General features: G+C 39.5%; 1 protein-coding gene across 4 annotated transcripts in view; it reads left to right on the top strand.

The window, feature by feature from the left end:
- The window catches only part of LOC113016462 (beta-1,3-galactosyltransferase 1-like), a 203,118-nt gene that overhangs the window by 132,558 nt on the left and 46,091 nt on the right, over positions 1–24,469 (top strand). Inside the window, exons 3-5 of one of the 4 annotated variants that reach the window (XM_080297204.1) lie at positions 12,016–12,149; positions 13,358–14,466; positions 15,351–15,442. The gene's annotated coding sequence lies outside the window, so the exon portion shown is untranslated. The remainder of the gene's footprint in view (positions 1–12,015; positions 12,150–13,357; positions 14,467–15,350; positions 15,443–24,469) is intronic. The other 3 variants (XM_080297203.1, XM_080297202.1, XM_026159303.2) reach the window with 3 other exon arrangements.

Genomic DNA, 24,469 nt, shown 5'->3' on the forward strand with positions numbered 1-24,469 from the left:
CAGTCTGTCTGTCTTTATTTGCCATATTCAGTGAACCACTTATTGCAGCTATCTGTCAAAACATAAACATTGTTTGAATCCAATCCCAAATCATAAACTATAAGATGCAGATGATTTATTACTTTACCTGCAGCCAGGATCTATTGTAGTCTCTGCCTGCAGCCACCAACCTTATAAACACGTTTACCACCACCTCAGATTGCACTATTAATTGGTTAAAGTTCATTGTTCTTCCTGTGTGTCATCATCCTTTTCTCTTCTGTTCTCTGCATGCTGGCAATATGAGATATCCTTGTCCTCGTCTCCTAGAGTCAATCAATCTTAATTTCAGTCGACTTCTCAAAACTATAGAGTAACCTGAAGACTTTCAGCATTGAATAAATAAATCTACCAATATTTGCCATAGGAAGAATTCATACAGTTAAAATAACTGTATTATCTATAATTGACTCTCTTTTCCACAATAACTAGCCTTCGCATTCCTGTTTCAGATTTTTAGACTGTATTTAGAATTATGAAAAGAAGAAAAATGAAGAACTTTAAAGAAAGCTCAAAGCACCACTTCTAGGCTGGACTACAGTAATTCATTATCAGCCAGTTGTTATAAACACCTGAAAAGCCTTTAGTTGATCCAGAATCCTGCAGCAAGATTACCGACAGGGACTAGAAAGAGAAGGCATGTTGACTTTTCTTCATTGACTCTCTGTTAAATTCAAACTTGAATTTAAAATCCTTTTCCTCACATACAAGGTCTTGATTAATCACGCCCCATTGTATCTTAAAGACCTCATAGTACCACCTCAACAGAGCACTTTGCTCTCAGACTACAGGCTTACTGAAGGCAGAACCTTCATCTTTCAGACTCCTTTTCTGTGGAACCACCTCAAGCTGCAGTAACAGAAGAGGGAGATATTGTATTTCAAGCCAACATAACGTTTCTGACTATTAAAGACTCTGTAATGTACTTAGTTGTATGAATATGAAGAAATCCTTGTAGAAATATGAGTGGTATTGAGTGACTGCAGAGAGTTTAACTGCTTTACGTCCCACTTCATCACTGCTGCAGTAGCAGCAATAAAGCAGAATTCACAGCTCTCACTAAGTGGACAGTCAAAAGTGAGCTCTGACCTCATGTCTCACATGGCTCAGGACCAGGACAGGACAGGTTGCCAGTCTGTCTAACATATAGAGACAGACAACCATTTGCACTCACATTCACACCTGTGGCCAATTTAGAATCACCAATTAACCAAACCCCAGTACCTACCATACTTCCCTCGTTAACACAAATACCAAATCACATGGCAGCAACTCAGCACATGTGGATATGGTCAAAACAACCTGGCAAGTCTCAAACTAAACATCAGAACTGAGCAGAAAGATGATTTAAGTGACTTGGAATGTGGTATCTTTGTGGGTGCCAGATGGGCTGATCTGAGTATTTCATAAACTGCTGATCTACTGTGATTTTTCCTGGGAGAATAGCCAGACTGCTTAAAACCCATACAAAGGCAACAGTAACTCAAAGAACTACTCATTATAACCATGGCATGCAGAGAACATCTCTAAATTCCCAACACAAACCTTTAAGGAGATGGGCTCCTGTAGCAGAAGACCACAGGAGTGCCAACCAAGTCAGCTAAGAACAGGAAACCTGGGGTCCGTTCTTCCTACCTCGCTAAGTAAGTTAGCTGGATTTGATTGTTGACGATTTCGCGTGATCTTGGATCGTTCGGTTCTCCAAAGCTCATCCGGGACTTGCTGTCATAGCAACAGATCCGTAAGCGTAAACCTGCTCGGGAGCAGGCTTACTTTATGTAAACAGGATTAGATCGCGGCCACTCAGGTATGTCCGCTTCATTTATACGAAAGCAACAGCGATATTTTACCACTGTTTTACCATAAATAAATATTATCAATGTAACTAAAGTTAATGCAGTACTTGAACCTTTCATTGATTCCATACAGATACATACAGGTCATTTCCTAAAAAAAGGGAAATGTACTATTAATCATTCTATTACATGTATTTGATTATTACAGATGTAATTCATATTTCAGAGTAGTAATTGTAAATTACTTCGTGTAATCAAGATGAGAGACCACGGCTATAAAAGCGAAGGTGGATTTGGGAAGTCTGTCGCAGTCATATCCTGTCCGTTTACGCGAGCAACCCATTGCGGAAGGTGCAAGATTGATAAGGAGAGTTTTCAGAACTCAGCGTATATTGCGGGACAGACAGGATCCTTTAGCTCAGCGCGACAGTGTGCTCATTGAGAGATATCGATTTTCCGGTGAGGGTATTATTTACTTAACCAACTTGTTGACGAGGGGGTGCAGGACCACCACCTGTCTTTTTTTGCGCTGCCCTTTTCTTGGTTGCTGTTATAAACAAACAAACAGATTATTTCAGGGGTTCTTTTCCAAGAGACTAAAAGCAATATAAGTGATAAATATTACCATTCTGTAGAATATTCTTATATTGCACTTTCACTTGTTCCCATGTTCTAGTGGGTCCTGTCGTGGCTCTAATGTGAAAGAGGATATAATGTAATATAATATAATATAATATAATATAGTGTAATATAATAAATTTACCCTACCGCCTACTGGTGTTGGCCAGAGGGGCCGATGGCGCGATATGGCAGGCTGGCTTCTGTCAGTCTGCCCCAGGGCAGCTGTGGCTACAACCGTAGCTGCTTCCACCAGTGTGTGAATGTGAGAGTGAATGAAGAGTGGTATTGTAAAGCGCTTTGGGTGCCTTGAAAAGCGCTATATAAATCCAATCTATTATTATTATTATTATTAAATTACTTACGAGTTTAATTTGTCAGCAACTTTCTGCCAGCCCTCTCTCCTTGCTTTTGCAGCGTTCCCTTGCGTTTTAATTAAACTCTGAAACTCCTGAAATCCCTCACTCAAGAGTTCTTGCTCTGCTGCCGAAAAATACCGAGCGCGCTCCTTCGACATTTTCGCCGACCAATCAAAGGTTTGCCGATCAATGTTTCTACTATCGATGCGTAGCCCCTTTTAAGCCACCCAGTGATCTCACATTACTTCATCCAGGTATACTAATCGTCAAGAACAGGTGTGTTCGGAGAACCGGAATAGCGAGCTCAAAGTTAGCGCGATGCTTTGATCTTGGATGTGTCATTTGATCTTGGATGTAGTAAGCGAGGTACGAAGAACGGACCCCAAGTCTACAATTTGGACCAGCTCACAAACATTGGGCAACAAAACATTGTAAAAACATCGTTCAGTCTAATGAGTCTTGATTTATGTTGGGACATTCAGATGGTAGGGTCAGAATATTACATAACAGCATTAAATCGAGCATTAAATTCCACAGCTTGTATGATCACAGTGTACCCATCTTCTGATGGCTGCTTCCAACAGGATAAAGCTCAAATCATAAAAATGATTGTTGCACTTGTCTCTGTACTAGGATGGCCTACACAGTAATCTCATCTCTAGCCATAGAGCAGATTTGGGTTATCATTTAATGAGCCAGGTGTTCCTAATAAAGTTATGTTCTCATTTCACCATGTTTGACCTTTTTTTTTTTTAAAGTCAGGTTTTTGTGAAATGAAGAAAATATCATAAGAATCAATGGCTGGAGAAAGTAAAGCCATACACATGTTTATTGATATAATATCCTGTGGCACTCACATCCAAATTAGCCTTTACACTTTGGTCTCAAAACCCCACAAAAATATACCGTATGCCTAAATTTGTACTTGTATGACATTAAACTTCCGGCTTTATTGCTTGGACTATTTCACTGATCAATCAGCATAAGTTTAACATTTCAAAGAACAGACAACATTTGGGAGAAAAGCACTTATTCTTTAGGTCTTCTTTCTGACAGTCAAATTTCCAACATCTAATTAAATCTAATTGCACGCTGGCAGCAGTAAAGCTTTATGGTTGTTGATAATTGGTCCCACATTAGAAACCATAATTACCAGTGCGGCCGCATCATCATCATCATCATCATCATCATCATCATCCGTTCCTTTTTTTAGCAGTGGAAATATTCGGTTCCAGCTCTTTCTGTGGCCTCTGTGCAGGCAGGTGTGCGCTCACGTTTGCATACTTGAGTGCTCTTGTGTGCTAAGCTGCTTTATTATAAACATATTTGGATTAAAAAGGAAGACATATGCACATGGCTCCTGTTCAATGAATGCTATTCTTGCATGTCCTTTGGAATCAGGAAAAAGTGCTTGAATAAATAGAACAGAGTGAACACGGTACTTTACTTTGATTAACAATAGCTGATATCTTTTATGAATGAATGACTTCACACCGCTGGACATGTTATCTTGAATGTATGCCACCTCTATCTATAAATAACGTTCAGATGACAATGGTGATAGGAAGAATGGGCAACGCAATGCAGGCATTGTGCACTTTGTCACTGTGCGAAGACTCCTCTGCCTGCAGTCGGTGATAAGGCGAACATATTTATGTCTGCACACATTTCCCTGCAAAAATTGTGTGTACTTGTTATCTACAATACGAGGGTGTTAAAGTACATATATGCATTTTAAAAGAAATGCATTTTCAAGACATATAGATTCTTTTTGCAAATGCACAAAAAATCAGTCTTTATCAGCTTGCTCGTTTTTTCTTTAATGTTTTCTTACTCAAACTCCACAACTCTTGAATCAAAGAGAGATTCACACAGGACTGATCTGCTACTTTTTATTATTTTTATTTTTCCCACTGCAACTACAGTTCAGGTTTAAGTGAATTGAATGTGAAGACCTGAAAATAAACAGCACTTTAGGGCCTCAGGACCCATCACAGGATATACACTAAACTAGGAGTAAGGAGTGGGGCTCAAAGGTAAACACTGACTACCATGTGAAATATCACTTTTCTAGTCTGTCTAGTCACTCAAAGTCCTTTAACTACAAGCATTTTTATTTATCTAATGTATGCACATTCACTGACCAATGGATGCGTGTGGTTTAGTATCTTGCCCAGGGTCACTTTAATATCCAGAGTTAGGCTCTCTGAATGAGCCAGAGATTAAACCTTAACATTATAGTATGGATGGTAAAATTTCACAAAGCTTCATAAAGTATAGTAAAGGTATTGTACAAAACAGCTGATTCTGGGGGGTCCAGAGGGAGGCCCGGATTGTTTTATGCATGTAAAGAATAACAGATCACCATAACATTAACAGGCCAAAATCAGTCTTATACTTTTAAAATGGACATGGTTCACTTTTGCAAAGTTTTTTTTTAATGAGAAATGTGTAATTTGAATCAAGTATTCCTTTTTGTTTTTTTTTAATATACAAAGTTTATTACAGTATATTTACAGTGTTTATTTGTTTTTAAGACCCTTTTGCATGTTGCATAAGTTATCTAAGGGTAAGTAATGAACACCTTTGATGCAATAATTCTTGCAAATGACTTGCAAATAGCAAGTCATTTGCAAGCCACAATTTACAAAAAGAAAAACACACAATTAAAAACCACATTATAATTTAGGACACAGAGTGCTGTGCAAAGTCAGTCCAGAGCTTTAAAGTCAATATTTGACATGACTACCTTTATTCTTCAACACAGTCTGCACTCTCTTAAGCCTTTAGCTTTTAGCAGTAGTTCTCCAGGTTTCTTGATGGACAATCCAAAGCTCTTCTTTGGACTCTGGCTGCCTTTTATTCTGTTCTTTGTCAAGATAATCTCACACACCTTAAGTAATGTTGATCAGGTACAAGGACTGGACTGAAAATGAGTGAAAATCAGCAAAAGACAAAGAAAAACTTTAAAAGACCTTCAGAAATCCTGAGAAATGCTAGCTCAAGACCAATAAAAAAATACAAGAGATTCTGGTTCTTTGGAAGCAAAATATAAAAAAGATGAGGGATGGCTCAAAATCTTTCCACAGTACTATATAATAGCACTCCATATTGCACGGCAGTGATGTGTACCATCAGAAAGACTCATGGGTGCTGAATTTCAGATATGTTAGCACAACTATTTAGAACAGGGTTACGACAATGATAATTCTTACTTAAGAATAATTAGTAATTATTTGTAATTAATGAAATATCAGAAAACATTTTTTTTAAATGTCAAAAAGAAACAAAAAAGAAAAGAAACAAAGTATTGAATCCTCATATTTAGAAGGCAGAACCAGAGGATGTTTGGAATTATTGGCACCCGCAGTGATTCCAACTCTGATTTAAATACATGAATAAAAATAAGACACAATTTGCATCAATCTGCTTGTGAAACTTAATAAATCTGTGATTCATCTTTGTTGCTGTACAGCTGATCAAAGTTGAATTCAGGGAAAATTGTTGGTTATGACAAACACAAATTACACCACATCTCCCCTTTCTAGAATCAATGGGTAGACTACCATTGACTCACCAGACCTTAGAGGGTTATTCTGCCTCCGTGGCTGGAAGGTCTGGTCCTGCGCTTACCTGTAAGGAATACTATATAATGAAAATCTTAACTCTAATTAACCCGTTAAGTAACACAAATTCTTACATGCTAACTTGTCACACCCCCTGCATTTCCCAACTTCTGAACATGCATATTTGAAAATGACAACCTTTTAGCTTTTACACTTTTACCCATATTGTGCAAACAATACTACGAAAGAGGGGTATTCTTGTATAAAACAGTCCTTTCCATCTTATCCGTTATAAGTCCAATCTGGTTGGTCTCACAACCACTCTTCCGGATCTGGTTCTGGGTGTAGATGGAAGCTCTGGAGAAACTGTCTCTGGCATGTCCGTGGAGCACTGCTCCCCGGCTTCTGCAGATTCTGGCTCCCCATTATTGCTCTCAGTTTGGTCTGGAGAGTGTTTCATGGGAACAAGATGCCGACGATTCCGCCTAATTGTCCCACGAGGTCCCTCCACGAGATATGATCGTGGTGTGGAGTGGCTGCCAATAACGGTGCCGCTGGCTCTCTGGTCTGTTATCCACACTTCTTGGCCTGGAGTGAGCCTGTCGAGGCTGCGTGCGCGATGACGAAGGTTATATGACTGTGCCTCTTTAGTCCTCCTCTCCTTTTCCCTCCGGGTGACAGCCACACTATCAGGAAGTGCGGCGTCTAGCAGAGATGGCAGTATTGGCACTGTGGTGCGAAGCCGTCTCCCCATCAAGAGTTGGGCTGGACTATAGCCATTCTGCAGTGGGGTGGCTCTGTAAGCGAGCAGAGCCAAGTGTGGATCAACAGCTTTCCGCAATAGATTCTTGACAGTCTTAACTGCTCGTTCGGCTTCGCCATTGCTTTGGGGATATTTCGGGCTGCTTGTAATGTGACAGAAGCCATACACTTTTGCAAATGTCTCAAAAGCTGCCCCTGAAAACTGTGGCCCATTATCTGTTACCAGCTGCTCGGGGATCCCATGTCGTGCAAAAATCCCTTTGAGATGAAGGATCGCGTCCTCTGATCTTGAAGGTGTGAGAGGGGCAATCTCAACAAATCTTGAGGCATAATCCACGACAAGAAGGTAGGTTTTCCCTCTCAGCATAAACAGATCGGCTCCTAGCTTTTGCCACGGCCGCCCCGGATACTGTGATGGCATCAGCGGTTCTGTGTGGTTTTCTCTCACTTGGCAACATGTCCGACAGTTAAGGACAAGCTCATTTATCTGCTGGCTTAGCCCTGGCCACCAAACACGACTTGGTTTTCCTCCGAGCTGACGTTCAAATTACTGGCGAGACGGAATCTCTCGAACCTCCGTATCCATTTGGACCACTCCAAACCTGTGTCGAGCTCCGCCAGACACAGGTTCGTTCAGTCGAGGTTATATGGATCAGTACAGGACTTCTGACACCATGTCGTGTTATTCAATTATACGCGGGTCCACTGTACGATTCATAACCACACTTTATTTTCTTGTTCTTGCTCTGCCCCACATAACATAACATTCTCTACAGAAACACACCGGTCTCGCCCTCTAGCTGCCATCAGCCTAACTACACTGACCGGCTGCATTAACATCTACTGTACAATGCAATTACACCACAAGTCCCACTGAATGTACACTGCTAGACCTCCACCTTTTCTAGAGCACTTCTGGAGTTCCCATTAACATCAGTGCCTGGCAGTTGTGTATTGTGTTTATTGGATTCATTATGCAGCTGCAGTGCAGAGTCTGGGACAAATGTCCAAATTAGATTTTATCCCAGCAGCTTCTGTACATTATGAACTCTTAACAGCAGTCACGCAGCGTGCTCCTGCTTGAGGGGAAAAGCATTTTCAAGAGTTCAAAGGTCAGAACGATCTTTAAACTCCATTTAAGGATTCCAGTGGTTTTGCCACAGTGAGAAACAGCTATTCCATGTCTGTCATTTTGTGGTACTTTGAGCTCAGCTTTGCATTTTGCAAAAACACTGAAAAGCAAATCAGATGCTCTAATGTGGTGATTAGCCAGTGCCGCTGAACACAGTACTCAGTTTGACCTGAATTTGGGTCCTGGTGAGTACTCCTGTGGGGAAATAAATGACTCCTCAGCTTTTTTCACTGATTTGTTACAGATCAAGGCAGAAAATAAGCTCATTGCTCAATCACAAACAATTCACAGGCAAAGCAAGGGTATCCTTTTAGTTAATATAAAATGATGAAGAACTTTTACACATGGCAGCCAAGATATCAACTTTTTCAAGTTCTGTGATTGTGGCCATTTTTGCTTATTTTCCCCCATGAAAAGTATCTAAAAATGTTTTTTACGAGGTGTCACGAGGTGTCACTACTCTCTTTCTGTTTGACCTTATACCATCAGTAAAACTTTTTATGTCAAATACCCTAATGGTTTTCAAGGGCAGTTCTACAGTGAGGTAAATTGTCGGTCCAAACAACAATAACTAACTTCCCGCTGTTTTCACAACACCAGCATTCACTGCCTTTTTCACATAGCATATACGTATATTTATATTAGTCGAATACTGTAAGTTACTATACATGCCTTACCCTCTCCACCAGCCTCTCCTCGCTTCACAGTGTGAAAACCTTTTCAGTTTGTTTTGATTGTTGCCTTCACATTCATGTTTAAGTGCCTGTGTGAAGGTGTAACATGCAAGACATCCCAGACGGCAGCTAGAGTTGTTTTTTTGTGTGTTTTTTCCTTTTGAATATCATACCTAGAGGTCTCCAGTTCAACCTTTGGTGATGAGTCTTTGATGAAAAATAGAGGAGTTAGCAGTCAATGATACATCCTGCCTGCAGTTCTGAGGAAAACTCTGTCAGCTCATGAATACTTCAAACTAAATCATCCCTATAGACATTTTAAAGAACAACATTTGTAGAGCTGTCATTTCAGTGACTGCTTTATTACTGTTGTTTTTAAACGAACTACATTTTCATGTTTGTATACGTAATTTTGTTCAATACATTATAGTAATGCTGTTTACATTTTGTGTACTTCCACCCATTTATCGCCTATATGAGTATTTTTTTCTAGTTTATTTCATACTCGCTGTCTGCATGTATTTATATGGCCTGCTCTCGCCTTTGTATTCTATTTCTTCGCTCTGTCTTGTTACTGTTTGTGGCTCCATTGACCCCGTTCCAGGGCGATCATTAAAGTTTCATCTTATCTTACATCTAAAGGCCAAGAAGGGTAGAAGAAAAAAGCCATCTGAACTGAGAAATGATGGTGGATATCAGAAGTGTTAATCACAGTCTACATCTCGTCCTGTTGTCCCTGTGTGCACCATCTGACACGGCAGGCGAGCTTAAGCCAGTCTCCATTTATATTGAAAACTTGATGGAACAGTGAAATCAGGGCACAGTGATGGAAATTCTGGCCTCTATGTGAGAGATGTCTTCTTCTGTCTATTTTAGTTGACCTATCAGTTAGGTAGAAGTTTTAAGAATTTGACCCTTTATTTCTCTGTCCTTAAACCTACAGTACAGAACAGAGAAAAAATCTGACCTTAGCCATCAGTAAAACTCTGCCTTCATGTTTTATTTCATATGAATTAATAGCTTTCGAGACCTGAAAACATCTGGTAAACTACTATGTTTTTCTTGTCCAAATACTTCTCACTCACCATTTGATCCTAGACGAAAAGGTTTGATCTTTTTTGTCTTATCAAACAAAAACGTGCACAATTCTTATTTATAAAGTTTTACTTCAAAGAATGCCCAATTTCCTCTTCTCCCTTGGTACATTTAAATATAGTACTTACAATGTCAGGTCACAGGACATTTTAGCACAAGTTGCACCTCTTAATAACGCTGAACTTAGCCAAACTAGGTTAAAAAAAACTGCTTTATACAAATAAAATGAACTGAATGAAAAATAGAAACTACATTCTCTCTTTTTTAATCAGAATATTTTAAAGGTTATATTTGCAATATACCTGCAGTATGTATTTGTGTTTTGTTTTATGTCTGTCTAGTCTCAGATTGTATGTTTTCTGTTCACAAAGCAATCCCCATCTCAATGAGATTTCATTTTTAAATAAAGAATTTTAAATGTAATAATAATTTGCCAAAGGCCAATAAACTGAATGCCATTTCAGCCCCTTTTAACATGCACTCTTTTTCATTTCCCTATTAAAATATGAACTGAATATGACTATTTTAATAGAACAATCTCATGTCTTTGCCCCTTCAGTTGCTCACCTCACTAAAAGATATGACTGTTTTGGAAAATGTCCTAAACAGTGAAAACATAAGAGGGAAAAACTGCAAACGGTGAAGGAGAGGAAGCCTCTAAGACATTAAAATGGGATCCAAACACAGACTCACAGTTTATAAACTATATTTTGATAATTATGTGATATGATTAAAAAGTGGTGGGTGTGTCCCCATAGACCATAATTACCCAAATATTAAGGTAACTATCAAAAAATAGTCAACTGACTAACCTGCATTAGGTTCCATTCATTGTAGGGTCAAATCTCACACATGAAGTGGCCGATGTCTGAATCACTAACAAACTGGGGAAGCAGCATGTTTCACACTGCCCCTGCCAGTCTAATAGCAGCAATAGCTCCTCCAAATTTCATGAAATTAGGTGGTATTATCAATATTAGTTTAGTTTAATCATTTTTAAGACTTGATTGACTAATAGCATATTTTTTTTTGGGGGGGGGGGGAGGGGGGGGGTTCAAGAGATTTAAGAGATCCTTCATCTGATGTTTCACTTAGGACCTTTAATTTTACACGTTACCAACAAGTTTAATAAAATTCAGCTTGAAAGTTTTTATGCTATCCTGCTTGAGTCAGATAAAATGGAAAGATGACATTGAAATCTTACTAATGTCTCGGTTCTGACTTTCCCTGAACTGAAGCATTATGAGTTCTTCCTTTAAACATATGGCTTGTTTTGATCTTTTAAACATCATACATTTTTTCTTATCACAGTCACAATTTCTGCTGTGTTGCTAGGCAACTTCTACCTAATTAAGAGCGGGTTTAAAAGGCGCAGCCATGAGTTTGAGCTTGGGCAAGTTTTTAAACTAAGAGAGACATTTTATTGACTGTTGTAGTGAAAATAAGGCGCTCTCGTTAAATTGTCTTTAGTCCTGTTATTCTTTGTAAACATAAACTTATTTTTGCTCGTGTTTTTTGGCTTTTTGGCTTTAAGACTTAAAGGTCTGTATCTGAGGCTTAGCTGTTGCTGCCTTGACCAACAGTAAAATAATACAACATACATATGACATTAAACAGCAAACATCGCATTTTCTCTCCCACGCTGCTTTGTACAAATCACATAGATTTGTTTAACATAAACATTTCATCTTTAGTTAAGAGTGGAAAATCCTGAAAAACAGGTAACAGTAAATGTAAAGATACATAATGAACTGAACAATGCTTTAATGCCGATTAATAACATCAAACGCAAACACTGGAAATAACAGCAGTGAACATTTTCAGTTAAAACATTACTTAGACAGCTCTGAGAAACTGGGAACCACAGAGAAACAAAATTATGCAGTTTTCATCAATGTGACATGCAGAGGTCTTAAGCACCACTGGGTGATCTGTGTCAGTCTTTTTCCTAATTGATATTTTAATATTTCACAGGTGAACCACATCCTGTACCATGGAGCCTGTACTATGAAGCAACATCAACTTACCCTGTGTCCTGTTATCTGTCTTCACTATACTTAATAAGAGCAATCACACTGAGTGGTGGCACAACGTTCTTTATCAACTCGGTAAGTCCTATTTTTTTTTTCTATGTATCCGTTAAGGGTTCCCGGGCTAGGCCAGAACTGCATGATGCCCAGCATCTAGACTAAGGATGAAAATTGTGGTCCAGCTGACAGGAGCCACCCAACCAAGAGCATTTGAGGAGACGCTTGCAGATGTGAATACTGCCCTATGCAATATCCCCACTGCCAGTTTCACTCACTGAAACCAATGAGCTCGTATATGCTACTGCAACAGAGGAAAACCCCCATGGGGAAGAATGCTGGAGGCTAACTCAGGTGCAGAAATACGTCATAAGAAACAGGAAAAGAGGTACAACGAGATGTCCATAACTGAGGCTCAAGAAACTGCTAAGCAAAGACTCAGAGCTCTGGCTACTGGGCTAAAGAGAAATATCAGAGAGGCAGAAGCCAAGGCAATAAATGTGTTCTCTGAAGAACCATCCATGGTTTACAAGTGAATAAAAGCAGAAGGAGATAGCTGAAACTGGGGAAAGCTGGAAAAACATCTAGGAGAGTGAGATGAAGAGCATGAACCAGTCAACATCACAAAGGCAGACATCTAACCAGTCTCTGGAATGAAGAGATGAACAGCACCATCACCAAACATGACCTACATCTACTGTACCTATTTTTGTCTTTTTTTGGATTTAACATGAACTGGTGTTTGCTCTAATCATAATTTCCCTAAGGGTACCTCCCCAAGGCATTAATAAAGTTTGATTCTATTCTTCTATTCTATTCCTAAAGGAATAACAATTGTAATCATGACGGATCTTTCCAACCGCAATTACCTCTCTCACCACAACATGGAAACTCCTCTTAGACATTACATCAACCACCTGAGCAGGAACATAAGACAATACAACATCAGAGGTCTGTGTAACAAGAGTGCAGTCCTAGGAACAGTTAAGATATTGTGCAGAACCCTCAGAGTCCACGGCCTCTAATCGAGGTTGAGTTTAAGGAGCACACATGCCACCTCCAGGGAGTGGGACTTTTTTGTATATATATGAGCAGTACAAATCCAAGTTTTAAAAATCCCCACCACTACATGGATGAATTGTACAATTTAAAAAGTATTTAAAAAGTATTGAAATATTGAAAAGTAGTATTAAAAAAGTATAACACTAATCCATTTATTTAATGAATTCTTTGGCTGTATTGTTAAGACAGTAGCGTTATTCTTGTGACTGCAAAACTCTTGTTCACAGTGGAGGAGATTAAAGAACAGGAAAACAGAATTTGAACTGAGGAGGCTCTGGTCAGCAAGGACATGGCTTTGCTGTTGTAGAATTACTATATGAAAGAAATGCGCCCTGCGACAGACTGGCGACCGGCTGCGACCGACAGCTGGGATAGCCAGAAGAGAATGGATGGATGGATGTCACTCATGCTCAGCTATATGCCCTCTTACTATCCACAAACTGGGATCTTTGATAGACTGTAACACTAATTTCCAGAGAAGTGTTTGATCAGTAATCAGTGGTTTCTTAGATCTTGAACATAATCTACCCTGAAGCAGAAAAAAAGCTACATTGATGTTGTTTCTGTGAACGGCCATAGTGATCAGTTACAGCAGTGGTGGTGGGTAACACTGTGTTCAGATATTCAACGTCACAAGGCACTGTAATTGTATCTACATTTCCCATATCTGTGTGGCTAATGTAGGCTTTCGACACATTACGACACTATTGCATGTATACAAATGTTGATTGCTGGAGTGTGTGATTGTGATGACCTGACTCTGTCCAGATACCAATTGAGGCTGAATTAAAAGACATCATCATGCGTTGTCTCAGAGGTACCATTCGATGTGTAGCCCGGGTCATCAAAATGTCCCTGTCTGTAAATTTCTCAATCCTTAGTATCAGCACTACAAGTCTTAATGAAACACCTGCTATCATGACATAATAACACCATCTGGGTATTATAGAAACAGTGAGAATTGGAGATGAAAAACAACAGATGATATTTAGGAAATTGAGAATACAGTGTAAAGAGAGACATATGAATGAGAAGCTTTGTAATTAAACAAGAGACTACAAATAATTCCTCAGCATGCACAACAGAAAATCTTTATTCATGCCATTCCCATTCCTGCCAAAATCTTTAGCCTTGGATATATGTGTGTATTTCTCAAACAGTGTGTGTGCTGGATTTATATCCACAGTTGCTCCCTCCACTGTGAGACCTGATCCTGTCCTTACGAGAAGCTATTGGACTGGTTGTACTGAGAGATATTGAGTGTCTGCTGCTCTTCTCACTTACTCATCAGAATGAACTGTGATTTCACTTCTATGTGACTGTGTAAAATGCAGAGGTATCTATATCTTGCATTATCTAATCCTAAATGTTTCTTATACGCTCTTATATAAATAATTTAAAAAATGCAGTGTCTTGTTACAGTTATATATCTTTTTCTTGTCTGTTTGTCGTGCCCGCATGGCAGTAGGAAGATACATCACTGCAAGCTGCTTTCTCATATGTATCAGCAGATACATGGCTCATAAAATTCACAACACAGGGGATGATACAAATGTGCACTGTAGCTGTGTTGACTTTAAACAGATAGCAGATCCTTCACTCGTGGCTGTAAAAGCTGACAGTGAACTACATCTTCCTGCACTGAAGTATGAGTGATGTGAGTGACAAAAGTTCTCGCACTGCTGTCACGTGTCCAGTTTTCTGTTTCATAAGGAATGTCATGGTTACAGGTGTGTAAATATGTTTGTTTGTTCCCCGTCTCCCGCGTGGAGCCCGGGGGCTTGCTAGTAGAGATAAAACCAAAACAGGTTAACTGATAAAAAATGCCCCCAAAGGCATCAACAGCACAGATATAGCGGAAACTATCCACAGAGCAAAAAACTATTTCTGCTGTTGCGTTGTGGTAATTTGACATTTTAAATACTTTTTAAATCAGACAAAATTCAATCTTCACAATTCCAATTTTTTTGAATGAATTGAACTGAACTGAATAAAAGAAAAAAAACAAGCTGTGTGCAAGCACTTGGGTGACAGTGGGGAGGAAAAACTTCATTTTGTCAATGCGCTTCATTTTCTTTTTGGGTTTTTTCTTTTTCTTTGCTTCCCCACTTTTGCTTGTTTCTCTGCTATTGGCTCCTGTCCTGTCTTATTTTGGTCCTGAGGATTTTCTAATTCAGTAATGCTGGCCTCTGTTTCTTGTTTTTTCCTTGTCTCTTGCAGAGACTGCAAAGTCTCCCGCAGTACGATCTTTTCTACGTCTGTTTCTCTGTGATGTTTGCGTTCTCCTATTTTTGCTTCTCTACGATTTCCAGGTAGGAAGCTTTGGTCTTTTCCAGCTCTTGTTTCAAGTTCTGTGTCTTCAAATCCTTTTTTCACGCAGGGCCTCAGTGGCGCAGAGTTTGGCTTTGAGCTCTGCGATCTCACAGCGGATTCTCTCTTCTTGTTCTTTGCGTTTTGCAGCTTCCTCTTCCTGATGTTTTTGAGTTTTGAGAATTGTTCGATCTCTTCATGCTGCTTCTTAGTTGTTTTCAGCTCTGTGGAGTCTGTGTGTGGAGCTTCTGCTGTTTGTGTTGAGGTCTCCAGACTCAGCTCTGCAGTGGTGTTAGCTGTCTTGCTGTATTCAACAGAAGCTTCAGTCACCTCAGGGGTGAAGTTCTCCTCAGTGTTAGACTCGGGTCTGCTCCTACGAGCCTCTCCCAGCTGTTCTTGAAGCTCTTGAATGGCTTTTTGTAAATTTCCTCTGCAGTACTTCAACTGCAGGTGAAGCCAGTGGTTCTGGGTCTTGTACTTTGTGGTTTGCAGATACCATTTTGCAGTGATTTTCATCACAGCAATCTCCTCTCTCATGTTATATGGAGGTCTGCTATCATTGGGTATAAAATGTGGATTTGGCTGATGTCTGAAAGATTCTTTGTCGTAATTATTTCCATCCTAATGAAAATAAGAGATTGTTTGAAAGTTTTAAGTTTAACACTTCCCAGTTGGGATATTTGGTTATTGTGTTGTATCAAACTGGAAGTCTGGACTGGGAAACGTTTTCATGGGCATCCACTCTGGACAAAAATGAGACTAGTCATTAAAAATTAGAAATGACTTAAAACATTTATTTACAACATCATGGATTTGTGTATTTCTGACACCGACTTCATTGGTGTGTCTAGTTTTTGTTCTTTTTTTGTCTGTCTGGTTTCTCTGTTTCTCTGTCCTCATTCTGTCTTGCTAGTCTTGTCTCCCGTTCCCTGTATTCAGTCAGTCTGAGTCTGTGTGTTTTCCATGTTTTCCTGTGACTGGCCTCTGTTTGTTTCCTGCTTTATTCTGATAGTCATTTGTCCTGTGTGCGTCATGTTCAGTTTTGTTTTGCCTGTCTCATCAGGTGCATAATGTTCAGAGAGGGTGGTTAAATTCCCTCAGAAGAATGATGGTCTGTGATCTTTTAAAGGAATCTTATTTATGTTTTCGACTCCATATTTTTTCTTAGGCTCTATTAGAGTACCAAATTAACCCCAACTTCTTATACTGGGCCTTGGTGCAGCTTAGTTCATCCACTATCTAACACAAAATAGTAATGACCCCTTTAAATGGAAGGAACTTCCCTCCGTTTTAGGTAATTCAAGTGGTCTAAAGATGGGGCATTATAAATGAAAACTGATGTAAGCTGATGTTTTCTGATATACGTCCAATTTTCAGTGAATGAATTTTTGCACAGACGTATTTTGACTGTGAAAGACTGCAAAAATGTGCCTTTGCAATAATGAACTATTCCTTTGATTTTTTTTTTCAGAAGTAGGTCTTTGTTTGTTTTATTTTAGTCTGGTCTAACTACATCAACAATATGAATTAAAATACCAGCTCTTCTTTTCATCAAGAGTCAGTCAAGCTTAAGTAACCAGCAGAAAGGTCTTCTTCACAACCATTATGATTCTCGCCATCTAATAGGTCACCCCTTGATTAAATGTAATTACAATGAGCAATGTTTCAAATAGCAATTAATTAGCCTAATTAAACCAATGGAAAGATGATCGCTACGCTCTTAAAACTGACTATGGGTGCTTTAATTGGTGATTTAATGCACGCTGCAATGCAGGCCTGGTCACTGAATGGTAAAAATTACATTTCCATATTATTGCGTATTGACTGCTGTAATTCTTGTCAGAGTACAGTGCGGAGAAACAGTCTACTCTAAAATTTGTCGCACTGTAACGTATTTCATAACCTTTTTTCATGTCAGCCTCAGCTAATTTAGTTTGTCTATGTACTTGTACAGTATATACTGAGTCTGTATAATCCCATATAACATTTTCTATGCTATAATGTATGTTGTATTACATAGTCCATAATTTCCGATTATGCACTGTGCCCCTGGCAGTAGAGAACTGTTCGCGTTTTGCATGTTAAGGCAAAAATAACTAATAATAATAATAATAATTCAATTCAATTCAATTTTATTTATATAGCGCCAAATCACAGCATAAGTCGCCTCAAGGCGCTTCATAGATACAGAGAAAAACCCAACAATCATATGACCCCCTATGAGCAAGCACTTTGGCAAGAGTGGGAAGGAAAAACTCCCTTTTAACAGGAAGAAACCTCCGGCAGAACCAGGCTCAGGGAGGGGCGGGGCCATCTGCTGCGACCGGTTGGGGTGAGAGAAGGAAGACAGGATAAAAGACATGCTGTGGAAGAGAGACAGAGATTAATAACAGATATGATTCAATGCAGAGAGGTCTATTAATACATAGTGAGTGAGAAAGGTGACTGGAAAGGAAAAGCTCAATGCATCATGGGAATCCCCCGGCAGCCTATGTCTATTGCAGCATAACTAAGGGAGGATTCAGGGTCACCTGGTCCAGCCCTAACTATATGCTTTAGCAAAAAGGAAAGTTTTAAGCCTAATCTTGAAAGTAGAGATAGTGTCTGTCTCCTGAATCCAAACTGGAAGCTGGTTCCACAGAAGAGGGGCCTGAAAACTGAAGGCTCTGCCTCCCATTCTACTTTTAAATACTCTAGGAACAACAAGTAGGCCTGCAGAGCGAGAGCGAAGTGCTCTAATAGGGTGATATGGTACTACAAGGTCATTAAGATAAGATGGGGCCTGATTATTTAAGACCTTGTATGTGAAAAGCAGGATTTTGAATTCAATTCTGGATTTAACAGGAAGCCAATGAAGGGAAGCCAAAACAGGAGAAATATGTTCTCTCTTTCTAGTCCCTGTCAGTACTCTTGCTGCAGCATTTTGGATTAGCTGAAGGCTTTTCAGTGAGTTTTTTGGACATCCTGATAATAATGAATTACAGTAGTCCAGCCTGGAAGTAATAAATGCATGAACTAGTTTTTCAGCATCACTCTGAGACAGGATATTTCTAATTTTAGAGATGTTGCGCAAATGGAAGAACGCAGTCTTACATATTTGTTTAATATGTGCATTGAAGGACATGTCCTGGTCAAAAATGACTCCAAGGTTCCTCACAGCGTTACTGGAGGCCAAGGTAATGCCATCCAGAGTAAGAATCTGGTTAGATACCATATTTCTAGGCTTTTCAGGGCCGAGTACAATAACCTCAGTTTTATCTGAATTAAGAAGCAGAAAGTTAGCGGCCATCCAGGTCTTTATGTCTTTAAGACATTCCTGCAGTTTAACTAATTGGTGTCTGTTATCTGGCTTCATGGACAGATAGAGCTGGGTGTCATCTGCATAGCAGTGAAAATGTATGCTATGTCTTCTAATGATACTGCCTATATAATGTAAACAGAATTGGTCCTAGCACTGAACCCTGTGGAACTCCATAATTAACCTCAGTGTGTGAAGAGGACTCTCCATTTACATGAACAAATTGGAGTCTATTAGATAGATATGATACAAACCACTGGAGTGCAGTACCTGTAATACCTACAGCATGTTCTAATCGCTCTAATAGGATATTATGGTCGACAGTATCGAATGCTGCACTAAGGTCTAGCAGGACAAGCACAGAGATGAGTCCACTGTCAGAGGCCATAAGAAGATCATTTGTAACCTTCACTAAAGCTGTTTCTGTGCTGTGATGAGCTCTGAAACCTGACTGAAACTCTTCAAATAAACCATTCCTCTGCAGATGATCTGTTAGCTGTTTGACAACTACTCTTTCAAGGATTTTTGATATGAAAGGAAGGTTGGAGATTGGCCTATAATTAGCTAAGACTGCTGGGTCTAGAGATGGCTTTTTGAGTAAAGGTTTAACTTCAGCTAGCTTGAAGGCCTGTGGTACATAGCCGATTATTAGAGATAGGTTGATCATATTTAAGATCGAAGAATTAATTAATGGCAGGACTTCTTTGAGCAGTTTTGTAGGAATGGGGTCTAAAAGACAAGTTGATGGTTTGGAGGAAGTAATTATTGAAGTTAACTCAGAAAGATCAATTAGAGAAAAAGAGTCTAACTTAACATCAATGGTACTAAGAGTAGCTGTAGATAATATTACATCTGTGGGATGATTACTGGTCATTTTTTCTCTAATGATAAAAATTTTATTTGTGAAGAAGTTCATGAAGTCATTACTAGTTAACGTTAAAGGGATTGTTGGCTCAAAAGAGCTCTGACTTTTTGTCAGCCTGGCTACAGTGCTGAAGAGAAACCTGGGGTTGTTCTTATTTTCTTCAATCAGTGATGAATAGTAAGATGTTCTGGCTTTGCGGAGGGCTTTCTTATAAAGCAGCAAACTATTTCTCCAGGCTAAATGATGATCCTCTAAATTTGTAACACGCCATTTCCTCTCCAGATTATGAGTCATCTGCTTTAGGGTACGTATTTGAGAATTATACCACAGAGTCAGGTACTTCTGATTAGAGACCTTAGTTTTCACAGGAGTTACAGTATCCAGAATAATAATAACCATTATTGCCAGTCATTGTCCAAAGCCTGCAGCCAGAAATATTCAGGGGGTACGCCTAACTCAAACCTCTGATAAATGTGTGTGTGTGTGTGTGCGTGTTTGTGTGTGTATGTATGTACTCTAGTGCAGTCTGGCATTAGTCACATCATTGTGATCCTCTTAGGCTAAAGTTTGAGATTTTTGTACAGTACAGTACAAATTTCAATACTGATTTCAAATTAGTTTTGCAAAAGAATGTGCAAAATGTGATATCTAGATATCTATGAAACCAGAGGGAGACAGGGAGATTTTGTTTTTTAATGTGTAATTTTGTTTGCTTCTCCAAATCCCACCCAACAGTTTATTGCAAAAAAAGGCCAAGCACAAAAAAAAAAAACAATCTGAGAGAATGGCTGGTTGTGGTTGTACCCATTTAGTTTACCATGCTTCTGCTGTTATATTCCAGCAGCTTTTATACATGCTCCTTTCAAGGACAGACAGAAAGCAGTATTAGAAGTGAGAGGCGGTGAACAACTCTGTTGTCTGTATTGTAGCCATTGCCACAACAGTCAATCCAACCATAGCAAATGAAAAAGTATACTTAGAAATCAATGAGAGGGTAACAACACAGTCAATTACAACTTAATTGACACATCCTAACAACTGCACACTAAACTACTCATTTTCAGAGCATTGAGTGGGTGTAGAGTTTGTTGTTATTGTTTGTTGTTTTTTGAGTGAAAGGTGAAAAAGGACCTTCATTTAAAAGGATGTATGACCGTCAGCTCAGGAGGGAAGGGTAAACAAGCCTTTGTGCTCGCCGTTTGTGAACTTTGTTACTCTTGGCATCATCATCATGTGTTGTTCTGTCAGAATAAGATAAAAGTCCTGCAGAGAATACACCGACCCTACCAACGTTACACATACACAGAAAGCAGCCTTGAAAGAAATGTAGATTAAAATGGTTTACTTTGTCAAAATAAGTGTTACTTTGATAAATAGCACTCATTGCGAAATGAACATGCATGAAATACACACCATAAAAGAGTTCCTGAAACATATGCAATAGGAAAAATCCTTTCATTTGAAAGCAGGGCACATCATCAATCAATCTTCAGAAGTTTTCTGATGACTCTGCGGTGGTTGGATGCATCAGCAGGGATGATGAGACAGAGGCTGTGGTCAACTCCTTTGTCACGTGGTGTGAGCAGAATCATCTGCAGCTCAACGTGGCAAAGACCAAGGAACTGATCGTGGACTTCAGGAAGACCAGGAAACACTTGACCCCTGTTTCAATTCAGGGGGTCAGTGTTGACATTGTGGAGGACTATAAATACCTTGGAGTACACATTGACAATAAAATGGACTGGGCTAAAAACACCACAGCACTTTACAGGAAGGGCCAGAGTCGTCTCTATTTTTTGAGGCGACTGAGGTCCTTCAACATCTGCCAGAAAATGCTGAGGATTTTCTATGAGTCTGTTGTGGCCAGTGCGATCCTCTATGCTGTTGCATGCTGGGGGAGCAGGCTGAGGGTCGCAGATGCCAACAGACTTAATAAACTAATCCGTAAGGCCAGTAATGTTGTGGGGATGGAGCTGGACTCCCTCAAGGTGGTGTCGGAGAGGCGGATGCTGTCCAAGATAAAGACAATGTTGGATAACACCTCCCACCCACTCCATGACATGCTGGTCAGTCACAGGAGCTCGTTCAGTGAGAGACTGAGATTACCGAAAAGCACCACTGAACGACACAGGAAATCATTCCTGCCTGTGGCCATCTCCCTGTACAACGCATCCACTTAACACACTGGTTAATGCTACAGCTACACATGTTTCTTTTCCAGCTATTTATTTATGAGTGACTTATGTATGTATGTATATATATGTATATATTGTACTATTCTTAGTTAGCGGATTGTCTGTCTTGTCTTAATGTTGGTTTATAATGGAGCACTGTAACAAAAAATAATTTCCCCCAGGGATCAATAAAGTATTCTGATTCTGATTCTGATCATATGAACATTTGACCACTTATATTTAGCCCTGTTTGGTAAGACTTACACAAATGCACAAAAGGCAGCAAAGATGTGGCAATGTGAGGGAAAAAAGTAAACCCAAGTGAACTACTGCTGATACAGATGACGTAGGTGGAATCAAAGCATTTGCAAAAAGCCAACAAGAGTCCTTGCTTACACTGAAAACTGTATAAAAACAGCTCTTTCAAGTGTTCTCATCCAGTTGTTTTAAACAACCAACGTGTGCTTGTAAGGTTGATATGAGTTGCTATGGACAAACTAAATGAAAAGTTGTCTATATGTAGCATAGTTAGTATATAAAATATCACGAATGGCCATCTATGTCCACTGTGAATCACCATTTTTTAAAAAGAGGGGGTGGCTTACGACACCAGGCGTCTGCCACCTACATTGCAATTTTGACCTCAATATGTCAACATGATAAGGGAGGCCTCACTCAAGATGTCACAATGGTTTTACACGAAACCTCTGGCGATATTAATCCAGGTCTTTTTTCACACCTTGGCTCATGTGTTTACGTGCATAATTAATACTCTTACGGAACAATCCCACTGGGGTTTAAATACCTGGCACTCTTAGAACTGAAGAAGCATCTTGGATAAGAGGTGAAACTTCTTCACAAAACTTAAAGAAGCCCAGTAGCTTTCTGTCAAAGCTCCTTAAAAATTTAGAGGTTCTTTGTTTTGTCATTGAGCAGTTTTATTTTGATCAATGTTAAGAGGGTAGGTTTCACAGGGATAGCTCAGTAGGTAGAGTGGTGGCCCCGTGATCGGAAGGTCGGGGGTTCGATTCCCCTGAACAGCTACCCTGAGGTACCCCTGAGCAAGATACCGTCCCTACACACTGCTGCCCACTGCTTCACTGAGTGAATGGGTTAAATGCAGAGAGCGATTTTCCCCACGGGGACCAATAAAGTACACCTTCTTCTTTCTTTCACTTTGCTGTATTCAATTCATGTTGTGACTTTACTGCTGTAAGTTTTTCCATTTGGGTGTTTCAAATAGATGATAATGCTTCAGAAAGGACTCATCTTAACCAAACCCTAATAACCAAACCTTATAATCTGGTGAATCTGGTGAAGGTTTGACTATATGGAAAAGTAGAACTACGGAAAAGAAAAGAGCAGCAGGTATAAGCTCAAATGTCAATAAATGTAGACAGATGAGAGAACTTCCTTAGTGGCTAAAATGTCCAATTTCAGGACTTCACTCTTGTAAGGCCTTCTTAGCTGATATCATTGACTTGAATCAGGCTCATGTTGCCATCTGCTTCAGAGATGTTTTTGTCATTCATTCAGTGAGACAGCCAGCATGAGACTGAGCAGGAGTCTGATAAAGAAACTGAGAACCATGCAGACATCACTCCCCATGTCGGTCAAAATCTGAAGAGCCAACCTTATTGCACAAAGGAATGGGGTAATGAGAAATACTGTGAGAAGAGGACCTGGTTTCAACTCTCAGGCTGCCCTGCAGCTGCGTGTCCATGAACCAGAGGTTGTTTTTGGTAGAGACTAAACCCTAGGGATTTCTACAAGGAGCTGACTGATCCTGCTTTGATGGAAGCTGTTTTACATGTGGTCAAGGACAGACGGGAGAAGATACTAGAGGACTAAAAAAAGGGGAAGGGAAAGTAAGAGAGAAAAGCAAGTTGAGGAGAGATAGTAAATTGAAGGCATGCACTTCCCTGAAACTGTACTTTTGTTGGCGAATTGCACATATTCGCACACATGCACAGCCATCGTTTTGTGGTGGGGTGGAATGGGAGTGGTGGTGGAGCCAAAAATTGATCCTTCCCAGAAGAAGCCAAGCAATCCAGCAGGTAATCTTACAGATAGATCTGCTGTCTAATAACCATCAAAAACAGTAAGACCGCTGCTGGATAACTTCCTGTCGTCACTGATACACTGCAACACAAAGATGCAGCACAGAGTGAAATAAAATTCACTGTGTGCTGTGGCTTCACTTCGTGATGTGGGAGACTGTCCCTCTTTAAAACAATCACTAAATCTATAACCATCAGCTGGAGGGTTGAGAAACAAGGAGTCACTGAAATGACAATGAGAATAAATACGAATAAGAAATATGATATCACATCAGTGTGCTTATTTTCGAAATCGACACAATCTAATCTATAGTCTTTTTCAGTGAATTAATGTTCTGATCTGTAAATATCATTAATTTTCCATTAAATATGCACTTGTGACTTTAGAGGAATGTCTCTTTAATAAACTTGCATTAATAATGGATGTTGTATTTTAATGGCACAAATCCCCGACAGTGTTGGAAGAAAGGGCATCTGGCATAAAAAAAACGATCTATCCACCGTGGGATCAGGAAGTGTATGTTTTGCTTAATAATTTCATTCTTACTAACTTAGTATCATTTGTGTAATTTATTTTAAAGCATCCTGACAGATACCGAGGTTTAATAATAATAATTATCCAATTATTTTGG

Source organism: Astatotilapia calliptera, chromosome 23, assembly GCF_964374335.1.
Source record: "Astatotilapia calliptera chromosome 23, fAstCal68.1, whole genome shotgun sequence".
NCBI lineage: Eukaryota > Metazoa > Chordata > Actinopteri > Cichliformes > Cichlidae > Astatotilapia > Astatotilapia calliptera.